We start from the raw sequence: 23,267 nt of genomic DNA, 5'->3' as shown, positions 1-23,267 counted from the left end.
CAGTAACATTGATTCTTACTATTAGTGTCTACACGATCTTAAGCCAAAGAAAGAGGGAACATCTTTGATCCAATATTTTCTTAATGGATGTCAGTTTTCTCTACTTGTATTAATAATCTTGATTGCCTCACTATATACTTTTATAGCTGAACAATGCTGCACTCTCTTCAATTTTATCTATTTACTTATATTTGTTCAATGGTCCTATCATGAATTCCCTAATATTAATAAATCTAATCTACGAATCTAAAATAAGAACATGGTCTTTATATATCCCAAACATCTGTCTATAGGATTATTCCAAACAGAAGGAATAGACTAAATACGTTTTGTGTTGATGCTCAGAGTTCCACACGCATATTACTCATAGTTTAAGACTCCTGCACCACTATTTGTAATCGTTGTTCTATGCGTACTCATTGGCCAGCTTTTTCTTCATTCAATCTTACATTTGCAGAGACTGAATCACTAATTCACTGAAAATCACTGAGTCAGAAAAATGCAAAAATAAAATGCTAGAATAGTGCTAAGAGCTATCAATACAACCATTTCCCATACACATTCCATCTTTTTCACTTAACGATGTCAACATTAGGGATTAATCAACATCATATTTCACATTATACTTGTTATTGGGCCTTAAATAACTATTTGATTAATACTTTTTAATAATACCATGAATACTCTCAAGCAAATAACTGAAACCAAGACAAGAACATAGACTATATTCACATTGGTCTCTTTTTGAACGGAGTTAACATGAGAAACTTGATCAATGCAGAGCGCTCAAATCAGCTAATTGCATCTGCGCTGAAGGGTGCTAGGTGGAGATAATGATAAAAAGGTTGAGATATTCTGTCTGTTGATCTATAATTTCTTTCTTTCATTCACCTAGACATTTGGGTATTTATTAATTCATGGTAATATTTATTTATTTTTCTTCTTATAACCTTCAAACCTGTAATTGACTTGGGGCAATAACTGGCTATTATTTATCAGTAATTATTACTATTTTCTCTATCATCTTTAGTCAGAAATATTATACATGTGGTCCATTTATTATCCATTCCAATGTACATTAGCAATATTTTCCTTACTGCATATTTCAGCAATGAACAATGCTTTGTCCTCTTCATTTTTGTTTTATTTGTACATTTATTTGTTTATTCTGCCATTGCTACTTTTACAGTATTTTTAAACCTCATGCTCACAAGACTAATCACAAACTCCTTGTATATTTCCGGTATCTGTCTATTACATCACTTTAAACACGGGAATGAACTAGATTCTATTTGTGTTGGACATCAAAGTTTCAGATATGTAATATTCTTCATATACAACCAGCATATACAACCACATAACCCACCAGTTGTCATCAACGGTCCAGGATTGGCCTTCTTTCTCTTCATTCTTACCTACACTCATTTATTGAGTAATTCATTAATAAAGACATACACATAAACCACAAAAAAATAAGCTCTTCAGTATCACTCACATTCATCTATACTATCACAAAGAGCCTAAATCCCTTTCTTTAAATGAATTCAATTTTTCACACAGCATTAATCAACATAGTACTGCATATCAATCTGAAATAAAACATCAGCATGATTGACTGTCTTTGAATCACTCAAACGAAGACAATTTTTACCATTGCTGATGCTGGTCTCTATGCTCCTAACACACAGATATAAACACAGAGTTTGTGAGCATGGAAGAATATGCAAATCAGAGCACAAGAGATGATTACACATTCTCTTCATTGAGCCACAGATTCCTCCATCCTTTTATATAGTCATTCAGGCATTTATAAATTTACATCAATATTTATTTCTTTTTCTCTTAGTAAACCAAACATGAAATACACAAGTGAACCAGATCAAAAACCGTTACTTCTCGCTTTCTGTTATCACCATTAGTCTAAGACAAAATACACTTGTTCCAATTTATATTAATACTATTTTTCCCTCCTGTATATTTTAACAATGAGCACGCTTTACCACCTTGATGTTTATTCATTATATGTTTGTTTATCTACTCTATCAGTGATTCCTTACAATTTTCAAGAATCCATGAACACAGCCAGGCGTGGTGGGTTATGCCTGTAATCCCAGCACTTTGGGAGGTCAAGGTGGGTGGATCACAAGGTCAGGAGTTCAAGACCAGCCTGGGCAACATGGTGAAACCCCATCTGTACTGGCTAATTTTACTACAGTATTAAAAATTATACAATATATTAAAGAAGGCCAACTGCGGCCCAGTGACAAACATGAAATTGATATGAAGTAGTATATTGATTAATTCATTTAATTAATTCATTTAAGAAAACTAAGGATATTTAGTAAAGGAGGTACATTGACCTGAGAATGATTCTATACAAATATTAAAAAGCATCAAGGCTTTTTTTCAGGTTTTGTGCATTATAGCACTTTAAACATATTATTAGTAAATTGCTGAATTAATCAATAAACAATGTAGAAACAAATGAAGAAAAGATGGGCCATTTCTGGACCAGTGATGATGCCTGGGAGGCAGAGGTTGCAGTGAGCCAAGATCACAGCACTGCACCCCAGCCTGAGCAACAGAGAGAGACTCCATCTCAAAAAAAAAAAATGCATGAACACAAAGATTCTTGTATATCACTGACACCAACTTACTGGACCTTGTAAAGAGAGGAAATGAATGCATACTCCCAATGGTTTGTGTGTTCCTAACACAGAGAACCAACCATAGTGTGCATGCCATGGAAGAGTGCTTGTATCAGCTGGAATGGGGCCATTCTGAGGAGTATAAAGAGAACAGATGATTTAAAAATTCAGACATTCCTCCAGTGATCCTTGCCTTTCACCTTTCATTTAGTCACTTAAATCATCATTATTTGGAATATATTTATTTCATATTCTCTTAAAACAAACGACTCTGAACTTGCCACTAACAAAGACACTTACGATTCATCACCTTTGACTCATACACCACCAGTCATCATCATTGGTCCAGAAATGGCCAATCTTTTCTTCATTTGTTTCTACATTGTTTATTGATTAATTCAGCAATTTACTAGTAATATGTTTAAAGTGCTATAATGCACAAAACCTGAAAAAAGATTTGATGTCCCTAATATGTGTATAGAATCATTCTCAGGTCAATGTACCTCCTTGACTAAATATCCTTAGTTTTCTTAAATGAATTAATTCAATGAATTAATCAATATACTACTTCATATCAATTTCATGTTTGTCACTGGGCTGCAGTTGGCCTTCTTTAATATATTGTATAATTTTTAATACTGTAATAACTATCCTTAAAAAAAGCACTCAAGCCAAGAACATTGACTATTACTTACAGTGGCCTCCAAGCTCCTAACACACAGATGCAACTGCACAGCCCGAGGGCATGAAGGGGTGCTTGAGACAACTCAGGTGAGCCCATTCTGAGGTGTACAAAGTAGGACTGTTGATAAAAAATTTGAGACCTTATGGCAATGGTTCCCTGCATTGTGTCTACCGTTTAGCCAGTAATTAAGGCAAACATTCATTGGGAGGGTATTACATTTTCTCTAAAAATGAACAACTTCAAATTTGCCACAGACTCAGTGCATGAACATTGTCTATAATTTAAAATGTGCATTATTAGCCAAAGAGGTAAAAGTCACATACCATTAATTTCTCATTGAATTTCATGTTTTCAACATATAGTAATAGTACTCTTACCTTGCCACATATTTCTATATTTGGACAATGCCTCATCTATTTTATCTCGATTTACTTATATTTTTGTTCATTGATTCTTTTATTGATCTGATTACAATAATAGAATGAAAGTGCATGAAAAAAAATCACCTTTCTTTTGTGTTGGACCTCAGAGTTCCACACACGTATCATCCATTATCCAAGACTCATATGTCAGCAAGTTTTATCATTGATCCAGGAGGGCCCACTTTTCCTCAATTCATTTCTAAGTTATTTATACATTAATTTAATAGTTATAATTTTAAAACTCTGTGATTCACAAAAATGCAAGAGATTTATATCCCTAACATGTACTTAAAATCATTCTCACTTCAATATCTCTTATGTTAATAATAATTGTAGTATTTCATGTATACACTAAAAAATACAATACCTCATATAAATCCCATGCTTATTACTAAGCTACAGCTCACCTTCTTTGATTATATTTCACACTTTTGAATTATACAGTGACTGCCCATAAACAAACTATGCAAAACAAGATAAGAACTTTAGCTATTACTCACATTGTTCTCTAGGCTCCTAATGCAGACATGCAATCAAAAAGCTTGTGACCAAGGAGGAATTCTGAAGTCAGCTTGAGTGGGTCCATTCTGAGAAATATAAATCAGAGAAAACAGCAAAAAAAAAAAAAAAAAAAAAGACATTCTCTGCATAGAATGAAAAGGCCAAAACCAAGATCCTTGTATATTCCTGACAACTGGCTACACGGTCACTTAAACCAGAGTGAATGAACTACATCTCTTTCACATTGGACCTCAGAGTTCCAGACACGTATTCATCATATATGACTCATATGCCACCAGTAGAAATCATTGATCTAGGATTGGCCCTTTTGCTCTATTGTCACCTACATTTGTTTACTGATTAATTCATTAAATCATAAAATTATAGTATTATTAGTCACGAAAACTCAAGAAGACTCCTTATATCCCTAATTTCTATATAGAATTATTCTCACATCAACATAACAGTTTCATTAACTACCCTATTTTTTATATATGCGTGAATTGATATACTATTTCATATATCTAGTATTTATTACTGGGTTATAATTGCATTCATTATATATCATGCTTTTTAATAATATAGTGAATAATCTTAAGATAAAAGAAATATTGAAACCAAGAAAAGAATGTGAGCCATTACTCACTTTAATCTCTGTGCTCTTAATATACAGAGGCAACCACAGAGCTCGTGACCATGGAAGACTGCTTAAATCACCTGAGCGTATCCATTCTAAGGGTACGAAGCAGAGCAAACGATAACAAAATTAAGACCTTATCTCCATTGATTCTTGATTCCTGCTTTCTGTATTTCATTTACTAGGTCACTTAGGCATTTATTATTTGTTCACTGTGTGTGTGTGTGTGTGTATATATATATTTATCTTATGCAAATGAACACTTCTATCATGAGACTAACCCAGAACAATAAAATCAACTCTTACTTATCAATTTCTATATTATTCTTACCAAAAGTGTTAATATCTTTTATCCATTTATTTGTAAATGAATGTCAGTGCTTTAAATTTTGATTAGTAATATTTCTTGACTCCACACATATGTTCATATTGGACAATGCTTGACTCTCTTGTTCTTTATACATTAATTTATATTAGTTTAATGGATCTATCATTGATCCAATGGTAATAATAAATATCAATCTATGGAATCAATACATAGATATTATCTATATATTCCTGACATTTCTCTGTAAGTCAATTTCAACAGAGAGAATAGACTAATTATGTGTTGTGTTGGACCTCAGAGTTTCAGACACATATCATTCATCGTCCATAACTCCAATGCCACCATTTGTCATCATTGGTCCATGATTGGGTCTCCTCTCCTTCATGTGTTCCTACATTTTTATCAATTAAATGATCATATTATTGACATTAATAAAAACAAATACATGGTTCAGACAAAACCAACAAGGTCTTTGAATATCTATAACATCTACAGAGTCACCTTCAACATAGACTAGATCTCTTTCATTTATTGACCTCAATGTTCCACATGATAAACAACATACTGTTTCAGTCATACTCATTATTGAGCAGTGGTTAACTGTGTAATGATTTAATACTTTAAAATTTTTTGATTGACAGATAAAATTGCTTGTATTTATCATGCACAACATGATGTTCTAAAGTATATACACATTGTGGAATAACTAAATCTATCTAACTGATATATGTATTACATCTCAGAGTTATCATTTTGTGGTGAGAACACTTAACATCTACTCTCTAGCATTTTTCAAGAATATGATGTATAAAATTAACTATAGTCACCATGTTGTATAATATTTTTCTTGAACTTATTTCTCCTCTCTAACTGAATAATTTAACACATTTTATAGTAATACCAAGAATATCTTCAAACAAATTACTGAAAACAAGAACTTTGACTATAACTCACCTTGGCCTCTTTCCAAACACAGAGGCAACACAACAATCTTGATCCCAACAGAATGGTTGAAACAGCTCACTGCATCCATTCTGAAGAGTAGAAAGCATAGAAAAACATTGAGATGTTCTCTCCATTGATCCACGTTGTCTACCATTTGTTAACATTGCCTTTTAGGCTTTTATTAATTTATGCTAATATTTATATATTTTGCAAGTAATAAACTTCAAAATTTGCAACTGAATGAGAGCAAGAACTGTTACCTATTACAGTCTATGGCATCCTTAGTCCAAGACATAATATCCTTGATCAATTTATTACCCATTCCATTTCTATTAATATTCATTTTCCTTACTATGAAGTTTAGTAATAAATAATGCTTCACCCTCTTCGTCTCTATTAATTTATAAATTTGTTTATTTATTCTGCCCTTGATTCGTTTACAATAATATTTTTAAAATTCATGAACACAAATATCAACAACAAGGTCCTCATATATTCTGACATTTGTGCATAAGATCCCTTCAAAATGGGGAATGGATTACATCCCATTTGTGTTGGACTTCACAGTTCCAGACACGTGGTGTTCATTATACGTGACTCATACCAGTAGTCATCATTGGTCCAGGATCTCTTTGATTTCACACTAATACAAATTTATCCATTGATTAATTTATTAATAAGAAATACATATCAGTCAGAAAATACAAGAATAATATTCATAAAGATTCCTAACATTCATCTACAGATTCATTTCCACAGACTAAATCTCTTCATTACTGTCTTCCGTGGTAATGACCTTCTTTGGTCCATATATTGACCAATCACTATAATACATCTATCAATCTGATAGTAAAATTGGCATGTTTGGGTCTCTTTGGTTATATTTAACAGATTTTAATAATATAGGAAATACCCTTTTTAAAAAGCTACACCAACAAAGACAAGAGCATTGACTATTGCTCACACTGGTCTTCATATGCTAACACGAGATGCAGCCAACGTGCTGGTGAGCAGGGATGAGAGATTGAATCACCTCTAAAGCATCTATTCTGAGGAGTACAGAACAAAACAGATGACTAAAAAATGAGAAAATCCTCCATTGATCCTTGCTTATCATCTTCCATTTAATCATTAATTCAGGCAATCATTACTTGGAGTATATTTTATTTCCTTCTCTCTTAAAATGAACAATTTTGAACTTGTTACTGACCCAGAACAAAAACATTATCTAATTAATACTGTCCATATCATCCTTTGCCAAAATAAACCGTTATGCACCATTTACTTCTCTTTGCATTTTAGTGTTTTCTATATATATATTAACAAAATTCCTTGGCTCACTACAAGTTTTTATAATTAGACAATGTTTCCCCCATTTTACCTTGATTCATTTATATATTTGTTTACTGATTCTTTCATTGACCCAATCATAACATAAGAATGCATGAACAAAAAGACCCGATTTCTTTTGTGAAGGACCTCAGAGTTCCAGACACATATTCATCATGTACGACTCATACGCCACCAGTGGTCATCATCGATCCAGGATTGGGCATCCTTTTCTCCATTCATTTCTATATTGCCTGTTAATTTAATCATTAGTTCACTAATAATAAATTAAAACCCTATGATTCACAAAACCCAAAGAACAGCCTTGATATTCTTAATCTGTACATATTATCATCTCATCTCCATGTATCTCCTGCTTTAATTATCCTCAGCTTTTCACACATGTATTAATCAATATAATGCTTCATATTTGTCATTTGTAACAGCGGGCCTTATGTGATTATATTTCACACTTTTTAGTAATGCAGTGAATACCTTAAATCCCCTAAACCACACCAAGAACTTTGACTATTACTCACATTGATCTCTAAGCTCTAACGCGGAGATGCAGCCATAAGGCTGGTGGCCATGGAAGAATGCATAAATCACCTCGAGATTATCGCTCTGAGGAGTACAAAAAAGAGAAGATGACTTCTTTTTTAAACTAGATATTCCTCCACTGATCCTTGCTTATTGAGGTGTTTTGTGTGTTGGACCTCAGAGTTCTAGACACGTATTATTCATCACCCAACACTCATACGCCGGCAGTTGTCATCATTGGTCCAGGAAGGCCCACTTTCTCTTCATTCTTTACTACATTGTTTATTGATTAATTCATAAATTAACTGATAATATTTTTTAAAGCCTATGATTCACAAACCTCCAACAAAAGCATATCAATTTGTTAGGTAGCCATCATTATTCACATGTCAGTATTTAAATTTTATCATTTATCCTCAATTTTTCATATATGCATTAATCAGTGTAATGATTCATGTTAATCCCAAATTATGATGTTTACATTAGGACTTTTGTGATTATATTTCACACTTTTTAATAATATAATGAACATCCTTAAACAAACCACCCAAGCCATGACAAAAATTTTGACTCAAACTCACATTGGTCTTAACAGAGATTCAATCATACAGTCATAACCATGGGAGAATTCTTAAATCAGCTCAGATGGGTCCAGTGTGAGAAATACAGGACAGAACAGATGATTTTAAAATGAAGAAGGAGAACAGACATCTGAGACGTTCTCTGCATTAATCCTTGCTTTTCACCTTTAGTCAGTAATTTCAGTAATCACACATTTAGATTATTCTTTTCTCTTAAGAGAATGAACAAATTCAAAATCGCCATCTATCCAGAACATGAACAGTGTCTGTAACTTATACCATCTACACCATCCTGAGCTAAGGAGGTAAGAGTCATGTAAAGTGTATTTCAAATTAGAGTTTAGTATTTTCATAATATATTAGTAGTGTTTCTTTGCTCACTACATATTTTTAATTTGAACAATACTTCATTAATTTATTTACTTATTGATTGGTTATTTCATTGGTCCTATTATAATACTAGAATGAAAATACATGAACACAAAGACCAAGCCCAAGATCCTTGGATATTCCCAACATGGGCCTAGAGGATGCCTTATATCAAGAATATGGACTATATGTCTTTTGTGTTGGACATCAAAGTCCAGACACGTTTTACTCATTGTATATGGCTCACGCCACCATTGGTCTCAATTTTCATTCATTTCTACCTTTGTTTTGAATAAATCATTAATCAATTCATAAGAGTAAAATAAGAACATGATTCACAAAAACCTATGAACATGATGCCAGACATACCAAGCATCTGTCTACAGAATCCTTTTCCACATTAGACAATGTCGCTTTCATTCATTCACCTCTATGTGGCACATTATTGATTAATAAACATACTGTTCTATATTACTTTAACCATTGGGCCATGGTTAATTTTATAATAATTTAAAATTTTTAATAATACTGTGAATACCTTTAGACAAGTACCCAAAAGGAAGACAAAAATTTTGGCTATTACTCACATTAGTTTCTTTCCAAACGCAACAGCAATACAGGTTTCCATCAAGCAGAAGCCCACTTGATGCATCCATTGTGATCCATCTTTATACGAAGCAGAGAAGATGATAAAACATTGAGAATTTCTCTCCACTGACTGATATATTCCACCATTCGTTTGTATCATCTTTTTGGTTTTTAATAATTTATAGGGCCATGCGCAGTGGCTCACTCCTGTAATCCCAGCACTTTGGGAGGCTGCGGTGGGTGGATCACCTGAGGTCAGGAGTTCGAGACCAGCCTGACCATCACGGTGAAACCCCATCTCTACTAAAAATACAAAAATTAGCCAGGCATGGTGGCAGGCGCCTGTAATCCCAGCTACTTGGGAGGCTGAGACAGGGGAATCACTTGAACCCAGGAGGCGGAGGGTGCAGTGAGCCAAGATTGTCCCACAGCACTCCAACCTGGGCGACAAGAGTGAAACTCTGTCTCAAAGTAATAATAATAATAATAATAATAATAATTTATAGAAATCTTTGCTTATTTTTCTCTCAATAAAATGAACTTCAAACATGTAACTGACTGAGAGTAATAACTATTATCCATCACAGTTGATGTCATCTTTAATCCAAGACATAATAAACTCGATCCATATATTATCCATTCTAACTTATACTAATAATCCATTTTCTTTATTACATATTTTAGCAATAAACAATACTTCACTCTCTTCATTTCTGTTCATTTATACATTCATTTATTTATCCTGCCCTTGATTATTTTACAACAATATTTTTTAAATACTAACACAAAAATCCCGAAAAAGATCCTTGCATATCCTGATATCTGTCCATCGGATCCCTTCACAAAGGAGGAATGGACTAGATCCCATTTGTGTTGGACCTCAGAGTTCTAGAAACATGGTATTCATGTGCATGACTCATATGCCACCAGTGGTCATCACTGGTCCAGGATCAGCCCTCTTTCTCTATTCCCATCTAAATTTGTTTATTGATTAATGTATTAACAAAGCAATACACAAAAATCTGAAAAGAAAAATAAGAATTATATTCTGAATATCCCTAACATCCATCTATATAATCCTTTCCACAGAGACCAAATTTCTTTCATCAACTGAGCTTTTCCATAGATGCATTACTCAGTATAAATGCTTCATATCAATGTGATATTTAACATGGGCAGACTTCTCTTACTGATTATATTTAAAACTCTAAAATAATGCAGCAAATACCATTCTAAAAATTGCTGGATTTGGTATAAGAACACTGATTACTACTCACATTGGTCTGCATGCTCCTATCACACAGATGCAACCACAGAGCTCATGACCATGGAAGCGTGCTTCAATCAACTCAAGTGCATTCATTCTGAGGATCACAGAGCAGAGCAAATGATTTTAAAAGGTTGTAACATTCTTTCCACTGGTCCTTCAATTCCTCTTTCCAGTTAGTCAGTCATACATAATTAGTAATTTGTAATAATGCTTATTTTTCTCCTATGTAGGCTAACAACGTCAATCTTGCCATTGACCTAGAAAATGAACACAGATATTTACCTATTACTGTCTACATCATACTTAGCCAAAGATTTAACAATCATGTACCATTTATTTCTCTTTGGACTTCAGAGTTTCCAGTACATATTAATATTACTTCTTGCCACACCATCTATTTTTATAATTGGACAATGCTTCACACGAGTCATCTTTATTTAGTTATATATTTGTTGATTGATTCTTTTATTGATCCAATTATAATAACAGAATGAAAATACATGAGCAGAAAGAACTGGCTTTCTTTTGTGATGGACCTCAGAGTTCCAGACACGTATTATTCATCATCCAAGACTCATACGCCGGTATTTGTCATCATTGGTCCAGGAAGGGCCCACTTTCTCTTCATGCAATTCGACATTATTTGTTGATTAATTCAATAATTCATGTGTAATAATTATAAAAATTTTATGGTTCACATAATTCAATTCTATCATTGATATTCATTATATATATATACATATTATTTGACTTTTTTTATTTTCAATAACACAGTAAATATCCTTAAACAAACCACCCAAACACCACAAGAACTTGGCTGTTACTCACACTGGAATCTTTCATATCATTCATGACAGCAACACAAGTCTTGATCAGGGCTAAATTCATAATCAGCTCAGTGCATCCATTCTGAAGAGTACAAAGCAGAGAAGATGATAAAAATATTGAGACATTCTTTCCATCAATCCATACATTTCACCATTCATTTACATTGTCACTTTGGCATTTATTAATTAACAGTAATATTTATTAATAAAATAGACTTCAAGGTTGCAACTAACTGAAAGTAATAATATAACCTATCACAATCTATGTTATTTTTGATCCAAGACATAATACCTTTCATCCATGCCTATATTATCCATTCCAATTTAAATTAAAATCCATTTTTCTTAATACGTATTTTAGTAATAAACAATGCTTCACCTCCTTATCTTCTTCATTTATACATCGATTTATTCATCCTGCCCTTGATTCTTTTACAATAATATTTTTTAAATTCATGAGCACAAAGATCATGAAGAAGATCCTTCTATATCCTGTATCCTGATATCTGTTTATAAGGGGGAATGGACCAGATCCAATTGTATTGGACCTCAGAGTTCCAGACACATGATATTCACTGTGCATGACTCACATACCACCAGTTGCAATCACTGGTCCAGGATCAGCCCTCTTTCTCTATTACCATGTAAATTTGTTTGTTGACTAATTCACTAACAAGGAAATACACCTAAGTTTTCAAAAAAAGAATAAGATTCTTGAATATCCCTAACATTCATCCATATAATCATTTCCACAAATACCATATTTCTTTCATTAACTGAGCTCAATGTTTCACATATGCATTAATTAACCTAAAGTTTTTAATCCAGTTTTTAAATATTGCATATTTCACCTTATTTTATTGTGTCTAATACTTTTTAATAATATAGCAAATAACATTTTAAAATGGTCAAAACAAGAAGGAGCATTGACTATTACTCACATTGGTCTTCATGCTCCTAACACATAGGTGCAGCTATAGAGCTTGTAACCATGGAACCGGCTGGCAAACATCCATCCTGAGGCTCACAGAGCAGAGCAGATCACAAACAGATGAAACAATCCTCCTTGATCTGTGTTTATCATCTTCCCTTTAGGAAAATATTTTAGAAATCATTATCTGAAGTATAATTATTTCATTTTCTCTTAAGAAAATGAACACTTTGTGCAACTTTCCTTGACCCAGAGGTTGACCATTATCTATAAATACCATCTGTATCATCCTTAGTCAAAGACGTTACAGTGGTGTAACATTTATTTCTCTTAGGACTTCACTGCTTTAATATAATATTTTAATATATTATTATATTTACTATATATTAAATATTGCATTAATTATATATTAATTAATATTATATTTTTATTTAATATATTAAAGCTTTGATATAATAATAATAATACATCTTGCCTCACCAATCATTTTATAATTGGACAATACTTCATCCCCTTCATATACATACATGTATATGTATAAATTATTTCATTGATCCAATTATAATAACACAATGAAGTGAACAAACCCAAAGACGAAAAGCAAACACATTGTATATTCATAGGATCACCTGAATCAGAAGGAATGGGCCAGATTTCTTTTGTGATGGACCTCAGAGTTTCAGACATGTATTCATCATGTGTAACTCGTACACTACCAGTAGTCATCATTGATTCAGGGTTGATCTTTTTTTTGCTATTCATTTCTACCTTGTCTATTGATTAAGTCGTTTATTCATTAATAATACTTTCAAGGCCCATGATTCACAAAACCCAGTAACACTCTTGATATTCCATATCAGTATACAGAATCACTCAAACATTGGGTGTTTCATTAACTATCCTGTTTTTTATATATGCATCATCAATATAATACTTCATGTCACTCCCATATCACTGGAATAACATTGGCCATCTTTGACTATATTTCACACTTTTAAATAATACGTTGATTACTCTTAAACAAACCACCCAAACGAAGGTAAGGACTTTGACTATTACTCCCCTTGGTCTTCATGCTCCTTCCTAAGCATGGTGCAAACAGAGTATGTGACCTTGGAGGCATCCTCGAATCAGAACAAGGACATCCATTCTGATGAGTACAGAGGAGAGAAGATGATAACAAATTTGAGACATTGTCACCATTGTTTCTTGCTTTTCACCTATAATTAGTCATTTATGCAATCGTTATTTGGACTTCATATTAATTTCATTTTCTGTTAAGAAAATTTCATTTCATTAATCATAGTAATTTCATTTTCTGTTAAGAAAATGAAAAATTTCAGTCTTGCTACTGTCCCAGAATCTGAACACTCTCTATAATTATACTGGCTATATCATCATTGGCCAAAGAGGTGACAGGCATGTCCCATTTATTTCTCTTTGGACTTCATGTTTTCAATACACATGAAATGTTTCTTGCCTCACTACAGATTTTAATAATTGGGCAATGATTAACATTATTCATCTTTTTATATAATATATATAAATTTTATATATAGGTTCTCACATTAAGCAACTATAAAAATGCAATGAAAATAAGTAAAAACAAAGACCATAAACAAATAAATTCTGTATCTCTGACATCTATACACATAGGATCATTTCAAACATACAGAAGGAGCTCTATTTCTTCTGTGATGGACCTCAGAGTTCCAGACACGTATTCATCATGTAAGACTCATATGCCACCAGCAGTCATCATCAATCCAAGACTGATCACCTCTTTTTCCACTCATTTCTGTCTTATCTACTGACTGACTTGTTAACTCACTAATAAGTCCCTTTGGTTCGAAAAGACCCCCAAGAATAACCTGGATGTTCCATATCTGTATCTAGAATCATTCTAACATCGATATATCTGTTTTATTAATTGTCTTCTGTTTTTCATCTATGCATTATCAATATAATACTTTATATAACTCTCATATCTATCATTGGGATAACATTGGCCATCTCTGTATTATAAACTTTTTTTTTTTTTTGAGACGGAGTCTCACTCTGTCGTCCAGGCTGGAGTGCAATGACACAATCTTGGCTCACTGCAACCTCCGCCTCCCGGGTTCAAGTGATTCTCCTCCCTCAGCCTCCTGAGGGAGCTGGAATTACAGGCACCCACCACCATACCCAGCTGATTTTTGTATTTTTAGTAGAGGTGGGGTTTCACCATGTTGGCCAGGCTGATCGCAAACTCCTGACCACAGGTGATTCACCCACCTCGGCCTCCCAAAGTGCTTGGATTACAGGCATGAGCCACCGCACTCAGCCTATTACAAACTTTTTTATAATACATGACATACTCTTCAACAAACCACCAAGACAAGAACTTTGATCATTAATCGCACGGGTCTGCATGCTCCTTCCCAAGCACGGGGCAAACGGAGGACCATGGAAGAACTCTTAAAACAGTACAACTACGGCCATTCTGAGGAGGACAGAGCAGAGACGATGATAACAAATTTGAGACATTATCACCATTGATCTTTGCCTTTCACCTTTCATTTAGTTGGTCATTTAGGCAGTAATTTCCTGGAGTATATTTATTTCATTTTCTTTTAAGAAAATGAACAATTTTGAACTTGCCACTACCAAAAAATTGAACATTGTCTATAATTACACTAACTATGTCATCATCGGCCAAAGAGGTGACAGGCATGTACCATTTATTTCTCTTTGGACTCCACTGTTTTCAATACATATTAATAATATATCCTGCCATACCTGAACAATGCTTCCTCTGCTTTATCTTTACTTATATATTTGTTTATTGATTCTCACATTGATCCAATTATAAAAATAGAATGAAATTATCACAAATAAAAACATTTCTGAAATATTTCTGTGGCATCATTTGAAACAGAGAGAATGGGCCATGTATCTTCTCTAACAGACCTCAGAGTTTCAAACACATAATCACTATATAAGACTCATAAGCCACCAGTGGTCATCACATCATCGATCCAGGATTGGTTCTCTTTTTCTCCACTCACTTCCACATTATCCATTGATTAGTTAATTCATTCACTAATAATTTTGAAGCCCTATATTCACAAAACCGAAGGAGAGCCTTGATATTTCTAGTCTGTATATAAAGTCATCTTATGTCAACATCTCTCCTTTATTAATTATCTTCAGTTTTTCATATATCCATTAATTACATAGTGCTTTATATATCAATTTTGTCACTGCACAACAGTTGGTCATCTTTGATTATAATTCACTCTTTTCAATAATATAGTGAGTGAATAATACCTTTAAGCAAACAACCCACACCAAGATGCAAACTTTGATGATTACTCACATTGGTCTCCATGCTCCTAATGCCCCGTGGCAACCATAAGGCTTGTGACCATGGAAGCGTGTTTAAATCAGTTTAAGAGCATCCATTCTAGGATTACAAAGCAGAAAATGTGATGAAAAAAATTAAGACCTTATCTGTATTTATCCCTCCTTTCCAAATTTCATTGACTTATTTATTAATTTTTCATTATATATGTGTACTCTTTCTCACTGTCTCAACAACAGGAACAATGTCAAACTTGCAACCAACCCAGAAAATAAAACTTGATTGATACAGAAAGCCTTAATGTTTTATATATATCAAAGAACATAATTTACATCAATCCCAACCTCATTACTGGGGTGCATTTGGCCCTGTTTGATTATATTTCATATGCCATTATATAATGAATACCCTTAGATAAACCATGCAAATCGAGACATAAAATGTGATTGTTACTCACGTTGGTCTCCATGCTCCTAATGCAGACAGCCTCCATCTTGAGGAATATAAAGGAGAACCAGTGATTAAAAAGTTGAGACATTCTCTCCATTGACAATGGCTTTCCAACATTCATTTATTTATTCACGTGAATGTTTACTAATTGACGTTATTATTTGTCTCTTCTAAAAATAGGACAGGATGGTACTTGCCATTGATGCAGAACAATAACATTGACTGTTACTTATCACTGTCTATACCAATGGTCCCCAACGTTTTTTGGCACCCAGGATGGGTTTTGTAGAAGACAATCTTCCCACGGACCAGGGCAGGGAGGGGTAGTTTCCAGATGAAACTGTTCTAACTCAGATCATCAGGCATTAGATTCTCATAAGTAGCATGTGACCTAGATCCCTGGCATGCACCGTTCACAACAGGTTCTGCTCCTATGAGAATCTAATGCCACTACTGATCTGACAAGAGGCGGAGCTCAGGTGGTAATGCTTGCTCACCTGCCGCTCACCTCCTGCTGTGTGGCCTGGTTCCTAACACACCAGACAGTGATACTGGTCTGCAGCCCTGAGGTTAGCGACCCCTGGTCTATATGATACTGTACCAAAGAGGTGACACCCTTGATCCACTTATTTACTTATGGACCTTAGGACTTTCAAATTATATTAATAGTATTTCAGGCCTCACCTCATATTTCATAATTGGACAATGTTTCACCCTCTTCATCTTCATGCAATTGTATACATTTTGTCATTGATTGTTTTGTAACAATATAATCAAAATTCATGAACTACAAAAGTCCAAGAACATCACCTTTGTGTATAACTAATCATTCTACAGGACTACATCCATCAAAAATAACAGAATAGATCTCTGTCTAGGTACTAACCTCAGAGTCTCAGGCATGTATTTATTCATCATCTATGACTAAATATGCCACCAGCCATCACCACGAGTTCAGGACTTGACATCTTTTTCCTCATCCATTTCTATATTTGTTGATTTATTAGTCCTTCAATAGATTAATTACAAAAAAAAGTACATGAACCACAAATTCCACAGAACAATATTAAGTATCCATAACTGTCTACAGAGTAAATTCACTCAGCAACTATAACCTTCATTGATTAATTTATGTTGTACATATCCACTAATGAACATACATTTCATATCAATGCCATAGTACACCATAGTCAACTTCTTTGACTAAACATTTTGTAGACAGTACAGTGAATATTTTTAAACAAGCCACTCATACTAAGACAAGTGCTTTGACTCTTATGTTGGTTTCTATGCTCCTAACACGTAAGAGTTCATGGCCACAGTTGAATGCTTAAATCAGCTAGGAGCTTTCATTCTGAGGAATATAAGCACTGCAAGTAACAGAAAGCTGAGATATTCTTTCCACTGATACATGCCTTCCTCATTTCATTTGCTCAGTCATTTAGGTATTTATTATTTTATGGCATAATTTATTTTTTTCCCTCTGCAGTAAGTGGCCACTTGAACTCATCATCACTGACTCAAAGCAAGAACATATATCACAATCTTGCTTACTTACCCTTACCCCAAAATGTAACCCCTTTGATGCATTAAGGGGTTACATTTTGGGGTAAAGATAGCATTACTTACTGAACTCCAGTGGTTCCATGTTATATTAACAATAATTCTTGCCTCACCCCGTATTTTCATAGTTAGATACACTTCATTCTATTCATTTTTATACACTGGCATATTTGTTTATTCTTTCACTTACTGAATAACAACAAAATCAAAATCCATGAAGCACCAAAGACTGAGAACCTGATTCCTGAATATCACTGAAATCTATCTGTAGGCATTCCTACAGATGCAAACACTTAAACCCCTCTTTGTAGTGGACCGCAGTAGGTCACAGATATTTCAATCATAAAACACATTTCAGAATGTATTCCACTCGCATCACTGGTCTTTCCTTGGCCTTTTTTCACATAATTTGTATATTCTTTCTACATAAACATGACTAAACCACCAGAATAAAACACTGACAAGTGCTTCTAGTTCCTATGTGTCCCTTCTTCGTAACTTACATCTTTATCATTTGAGGAATGCTTAGGGAAAACCTGCAGTAGAATTCTAAACAGAACAATTTGTGATAGGGATTTGATCTTTTTTAAAAACCATCCCAAATAACACTAAATCAAATTAATCCTAAATTTTGGTTCTTCATCGTTAGTATAGGCTTGTCCTTGTTTGATTTTATTCGTGTAAAATCATTCATTATGATGGAAAAAAATTAGTTAATATAATTCTGAAAACTAGTATTTATTAAAAAATAAATAGAATATCTGATGTAGTCAGATATTTAAAGAAATGACTACATTTCTTTAAAATGTAGTCATTCACTCATTTTAAAGATGTACAATGAACACCCATGAAAACCCACTCAATGGACAAAGACTGTGCCAATTCCATTGATTTCTAACCTCCTAAAATGTAGCAGTATCCTAGAAAGCCTGGTCTCTTCAGAATGCTTAAATCACCTAAGGTGCATCCATTTTGTACAATGTAACAATGATGTTACATAAATTAGACATTTTCTCCACTGAGCCATGTTGTTCCCCTTTCATTTACTTAGACTTTTAAATATTAATTGGGCGGGGCGCAGTGGCTCATGCCTGTAATTGCAGCATTTTGGGAGGCCGAGGTGGGCGGATCACTTGAGGTCAGGAGTTCAAGACCAGCCTGGCCAACATGGTGAAACCCCGTCTCTACTAAAAATACAAAAATTAGCCAGGCGTGGTGGCACACGCCTGTAATCCCAGCTACTCGGGAGGCAGAGGCAGAGGCAGGAGAATTGCTTGAACCTGGGAGGCGGAGGTTGCAGTGAGCTGAGATCGCGTCACTGTACTCCTGCCTGGGCAACAAACAGAGTGAGACTCCATCTCAAATATAAATAAATAAATATTAATTGCTTCATTAATTAATTGCCTTCTCTTAATAAAATAAACTGGAACTTATCACTGACACAGAGCAAGGACATTAACTATTTCATATATTTTTCTCAGTGATTCTGAAAATATTTCTCAGGAGGCAGCATCAGCATGATTTGGGAAAATATTGGAACCTACAGAAATTAAGTTATTAGAAATTTAGATTCTCAGACCCCACACCAAACCTACTGAATGAGAAATCCTGAGAATGTAGGTGACCTTCTGTATTTTTACAAGCCCTCCAGATCACTCCAAAGCTCGCATTTGAGAACCACTACTCTATATTACCCTACCCTAGACAGGTGACACTCTTGATGTACTGGTTTCTTAATGCATTGCAGTGTTTCAGAATTATACAACCAAAAATTCCTGTCTGATAGCATTTTCCTCAATTAATCCAGCTTTATCCTATTCATCTTTATTTATTTATATGTGTGTCTGTATGCTTTGCTGATTCTTTCATTTATTTCCTTCGAATAATGCAATAAATCCCCAGGATCTACCAAAACCCCATACTTAGATCCTTCAAAATTACTGAAATCTACTATGGACTTATTCTCACAGATGTAATGCCCAAGTGTTCAACCTATGACCCATTGTCCCTCTCATAGAAAACTTGTTTATACAGGCAGACACCCTGGAGGCTCTTGTCTGTGTCCAGTTTATTCCTACCAAGACAGGCACTCTCTAGGAGAGCCCCAACCAGGAAATAAGTTAGGTCTGGGTGTGTTGGTCAGGTGAGACACAGAAGAAACAACTTAGCAAAGCACATGAAATAACAGGAGCAGTGGACTACTCACAAGTCCCAGATAACAGATGGCAGCATGCCTGGCAGGGCCAGTGGGAAGGGAGGACATTCATTAAATATGCTTCAAATTTCTTAATAACACAGTGAGGAAGCAAACCAGTCGAACCATAGCAAGAACTTTAACAGCTACTTACACTGGTTTTTTCTTTTTTTGTTTTATTTTATTTTATTTTTTTTTTCTTTTGAGATGCAGTTTCACTCTTGTTGCCCAGCCTGGAGTGCAACGGCACAATCTCAGCTCACTGCAACCTCCACCTCTCGGGTTCAAGCGTTTCTCCTGCCTCAGCCTCCTGAGTAGCTGGAATTACAGGCATGCACCACCATGCCCAGCTAATTTTGTATTTTTAGTAGAGACGGGGTTTCTCCATGTTGGTCAGGCTGGTCTCGAACTCCCGACTTCAGGTGATCCGCCCACCTCGGCCTCCCAAAGTGCTGGGATTACAGGCATGAGCCACAACACGCGGCCACATTCATCTTTACTCTCCTGACAAAGTTTAATAAAGACAATCCCAATCATGATGTCCATTCTGTGGAATATAGGACAGGTGTGAAAAGCATGAGACAATCATTCCATTGATTTTTCTAAGACACTGACATATGGATTAGCTAATATAGCAATTAGTTTCTTACTTTTAACTAAGCAAAAAACCTAGAATATCACTAATCAAATTCGAACCTTGACTATTATGTACATATCCCTAAATCACCCTTCAGATATTCTGTTTATTTTTTAATAAATACTAGTTTTCAGAATTATATTAACTAATTTTTTTCCATCATAATCTATTTGGATAATTACTCCAGTTTTGTCCTTTTCCTCTTTATTAATTTATATATATGTTTATTGATATTACCATTGATGCATTATAATATTGAATTCAATACCCAGGAACCCAACAAAACCCCAGAATCAGATCTTGGATTATTACTGAAATATGTCTGCAGCCCAATTTCCATAGATTTAATTTACCAAATCTCCCTTTTAAATAAATTGCAGGGGTGCAGAAATGAATTTAATCATAAAACTGATCAATCCATTCATATCACTGATTGGTGCTTGGCCTTTTCTTCATTTAACATGTACCTACGTTTAAGATGGAACAACGAACAACTATCAATTCATCACCCCGTTCAACATCTAAAACCCTGATAATGACTTATAAAAACACAACTACCTAAAATGTAAGCCTTGGATCTAACCCATAGATCGTTATCCATCAAGGAATATTGCATAAACAGGAGTAAAACCCAAAATGGAATAATATATAGCTATGAAAAGAGAATGGAAAACACTGATCTCTTTTTAAATCGTGCTCCATTGTACTAAAATGGATTAAGTTATAATCCCCGCTTAAAAACACATCCTCATAAGTAGTCCACGCTTAGCTTCATCTCACTTCCTTACCTATGTTTTGATTTATGTATTTATATAATGTTTTCAATTTACTAAAAGAGAAAACAAAAACAAGTACAAACTAAAAAGCTCCAGAAATAAAGACAATGAGTATTCACTTATGTGTATATGCAGGTTACTGACTTGGGTCACAAGCTTGGTCTATTTTTATTAATGGATTATAACATTTAAGACATGTCATAATAATTCTTGTTCCAGTAAATATACTCAAAATGAGGCCACACTTAGACATATTTATCTATATTAATTTATGAGATGTTTATTAATTTTATTATTATGATAATAAAATTAGTATGTGTTAACAATCCACCAAAGCCCTAAACAAGTTTCTTGAATAGTCTTAATATCTGTCAATGGGTTGATTTCCAAGACAGGTAATAAACAAGGTAATAGGCTAGGTCTTTTTTTGTAAAGACCTATAAAAATGTTGTGAAATATAATAATAATCATGTTTGTCTAGATTTGATTTCAGTTATGTCATTGATCCATGCTTGAACCGTTTTGTTTAAATTATATAGTCTATCAAGATGTAACAATAAGCCGGAAGAATATTCCACTTGATCCTACTATGATAATGACAAGTATTTACTTCACATGTGCTCCTTCCTCAGGGAGTTAACAGACTAGGCTATCTAGCAATATAGGAACGTTTGTGTAAACTATGAAAAATGCTAAAATGGGATATTAAAAATGTCCCATTTTTAGTTTATCTATAAAATGACTAAAATGACATCAATCTTCATCTTTTCAAAATTGTCCACAGTTGTAATGAATTAGATTAATTATAATCCTTAGTTTATAACAGATTCTCACCTTTTATCTCCTTTGATTTTCTTTCAGTACGTGGCCATTTATCTACCTTCTATATAGTACTATGAACATCAATGAACAGGCAAACTACCGAATCAAAAACAAGAATGTCAACTATGACTTACGTAAGAACACACTCCTTGTCCTTTGGGGAACAGTCAATACCACCGTCACTACAGGATGATCAATCACCCATGAACATCAACACTGCGAAGTACAAAGTAGATGTTACAGGTAAGAAACAAAAAGATTCAGGCTGTGTCTGAATAAATATGAAATGATCAGGGTTAGGTTCATCTCAAACACTGGTTCACGACACTCCCCATCCTTAGATTAGACTCACTCTCCTTTTATTTATTGAATTATTTCGGTTATGAATTTTACATCAATAGTGAACACTCTTGAATCCATCACCTGCATTAAGAAAAACATCTGACTATGGGACATATTGGCCCCAGTGCCGCTACTCAAACATGTAATCGTCTTGCTATTCTCTGCAAGTTAGCTTTGCCTTAAAGAATCAGCTGCTTCTCATTCCTGGCTTTATAACATTCTCATGAGTGGTCAGTTCTTGACCTTTTTATCTATTAACTCATTCATTATTAGTCTAAATGAGTTTATAATTCAGGAACAAATGAATTAATTTTTCCAACCATCTATTCCTTTTCAAGAAAATGAGTAATATTTTCATTTTCGGAAATCTAGAACAGAAATGCCTATCTGACCCTAGTAAAATCCTAGAATTTGTTTCTAAATAAGAGCAACTTTATACAGGACATACTTAGTTCATACTTGGTTCCATTTTTCTTCGTGTATTCATACATTTCTTTGGTTATTTGTGCACTAATCAACTTATGAAAATATAATCCATC

General features: G+C 34.0%; 2 long non-coding RNA genes, 14 other non-coding genes and 3 pseudogenes across 16 annotated transcripts; all 19 read right to left on the bottom strand.

Moving 5' to 3' along the window:
- Positions 1-334: 334 nt before the first annotated feature.
- On the bottom strand, positions 335-409 carry LOC129013426 (small nucleolar RNA SNORD113/SNORD114 family). Its single transcript, XR_008493905.1, has one exon. It is a non-coding gene; the product is annotated as a small nucleolar RNA SNORD113/SNORD114 family (small nucleolar RNA).
- Positions 410-1,297: 888 nt separating this feature from the next.
- Positions 1,298-1,386, bottom strand: LOC129013413 (small nucleolar RNA SNORD113/SNORD114 family; annotated as a pseudogene).
- Positions 1,387-2,919: 1,533 nt separating this feature from the next.
- On the bottom strand, positions 2,920-2,996 carry LOC129013423 (small nucleolar RNA SNORD113/SNORD114 family). Its single transcript, XR_008493903.1, has one exon. It is a non-coding gene; the product is annotated as a small nucleolar RNA SNORD113/SNORD114 family (small nucleolar RNA).
- Positions 2,997-3,707: 711 nt separating this feature from the next.
- Positions 3,708-10,940, bottom strand: LOC129013162 (uncharacterized). The gene is made up of 6 exons (XR_008493783.1): positions 10,851-10,940; positions 9,573-9,651; positions 8,035-8,119; positions 6,176-6,255; positions 4,903-4,988; positions 3,708-4,342 (listed from the first exon to the last, which is right to left on the bottom strand). It is a non-coding gene; the product is annotated as an uncharacterized LOC129013162 (long non-coding RNA).
- On the bottom strand, positions 3,852-3,926 carry LOC129013403 (small nucleolar RNA SNORD113/SNORD114 family). The gene has a single exon (XR_008493888.1). It is a non-coding gene; the product is annotated as a small nucleolar RNA SNORD113/SNORD114 family (small nucleolar RNA).
- Positions 4,501-4,572, bottom strand: LOC129013397 (small nucleolar RNA SNORD113/SNORD114 family). The gene has a single exon (XR_008493882.1). It is a non-coding gene; the product is annotated as a small nucleolar RNA SNORD113/SNORD114 family (small nucleolar RNA).
- On the bottom strand, positions 5,509-5,583 carry LOC129013389 (small nucleolar RNA SNORD113/SNORD114 family). The gene has a single exon (XR_008493874.1). It is a non-coding gene; the product is annotated as a small nucleolar RNA SNORD113/SNORD114 family (small nucleolar RNA).
- On the bottom strand, positions 6,721-6,790 carry LOC129013405 (small nucleolar RNA SNORD113/SNORD114 family; annotated as a pseudogene).
- Positions 7,640-7,711, bottom strand: LOC129013382 (small nucleolar RNA SNORD113/SNORD114 family). Its single transcript, XR_008493868.1, has one exon. It is a non-coding gene; the product is annotated as a small nucleolar RNA SNORD113/SNORD114 family (small nucleolar RNA).
- LOC129013396 (small nucleolar RNA SNORD113/SNORD114 family) lies at positions 8,206-8,280 on the bottom strand. Its single transcript, XR_008493881.1, has one exon. It is a non-coding gene; the product is annotated as a small nucleolar RNA SNORD113/SNORD114 family (small nucleolar RNA).
- Positions 9,186-9,256, bottom strand: LOC129013429 (small nucleolar RNA SNORD113/SNORD114 family; annotated as a pseudogene).
- Positions 10,447-10,520, bottom strand: LOC129013393 (small nucleolar RNA SNORD113/SNORD114 family). Its single transcript, XR_008493878.1, has one exon. It is a non-coding gene; the product is annotated as a small nucleolar RNA SNORD113/SNORD114 family (small nucleolar RNA).
- A 433-nt stretch (positions 10,941-11,373) lies between the features above and the next one.
- Positions 11,374-11,448, bottom strand: LOC129013388 (small nucleolar RNA SNORD113/SNORD114 family). The gene has a single exon (XR_008493873.1). It is a non-coding gene; the product is annotated as a small nucleolar RNA SNORD113/SNORD114 family (small nucleolar RNA).
- An 80-nt stretch (positions 11,449-11,528) lies between these two features.
- On the bottom strand, positions 11,529-23,260 carry LOC129012706 (uncharacterized). Its single transcript, XR_008493693.2, has 7 exons — positions 22,521-23,260; positions 20,306-20,698; positions 17,281-17,403; positions 16,402-16,437; positions 15,960-16,046; positions 12,612-13,751; positions 11,529-11,752 (listed from the first exon to the last, which is right to left on the bottom strand). It is a non-coding gene; the product is annotated as an uncharacterized LOC129012706 (long non-coding RNA).
- On the bottom strand, positions 12,213-12,287 carry LOC129013398 (small nucleolar RNA SNORD113/SNORD114 family). The gene has a single exon (XR_008493883.1). It is a non-coding gene; the product is annotated as a small nucleolar RNA SNORD113/SNORD114 family (small nucleolar RNA).
- LOC129013400 (small nucleolar RNA SNORD113/SNORD114 family) lies at positions 13,266-13,337 on the bottom strand. The gene has a single exon (XR_008493885.1). It is a non-coding gene; the product is annotated as a small nucleolar RNA SNORD113/SNORD114 family (small nucleolar RNA).
- Positions 14,299-14,370, bottom strand: LOC129013384 (small nucleolar RNA SNORD113/SNORD114 family). Its single transcript, XR_008493869.1, has one exon. It is a non-coding gene; the product is annotated as a small nucleolar RNA SNORD113/SNORD114 family (small nucleolar RNA).
- Positions 15,545-15,621, bottom strand: LOC129013404 (small nucleolar RNA SNORD113/SNORD114 family). Its single transcript, XR_008493889.1, has one exon. It is a non-coding gene; the product is annotated as a small nucleolar RNA SNORD113/SNORD114 family (small nucleolar RNA).
- LOC129013419 (small nucleolar RNA SNORD113/SNORD114 family) lies at positions 17,275-17,351 on the bottom strand. The gene has a single exon (XR_008493899.1). It is a non-coding gene; the product is annotated as a small nucleolar RNA SNORD113/SNORD114 family (small nucleolar RNA).
- Positions 23,261-23,267: the final 7 nt, after the last annotated feature.

Source organism: Pongo pygmaeus, chromosome 15 (genome assembly GCF_028885625.2).
Source record: "Pongo pygmaeus isolate AG05252 chromosome 15, NHGRI_mPonPyg2-v2.0_pri, whole genome shotgun sequence".
In the NCBI taxonomy this organism is placed as follows: domain Eukaryota; kingdom Metazoa; phylum Chordata; class Mammalia; order Primates; family Hominidae; genus Pongo; species Pongo pygmaeus.
The sequence above is the reverse complement of the archived record's forward strand: the minus strand, read 5'-3'. Positions and strand labels throughout refer to the sequence as shown.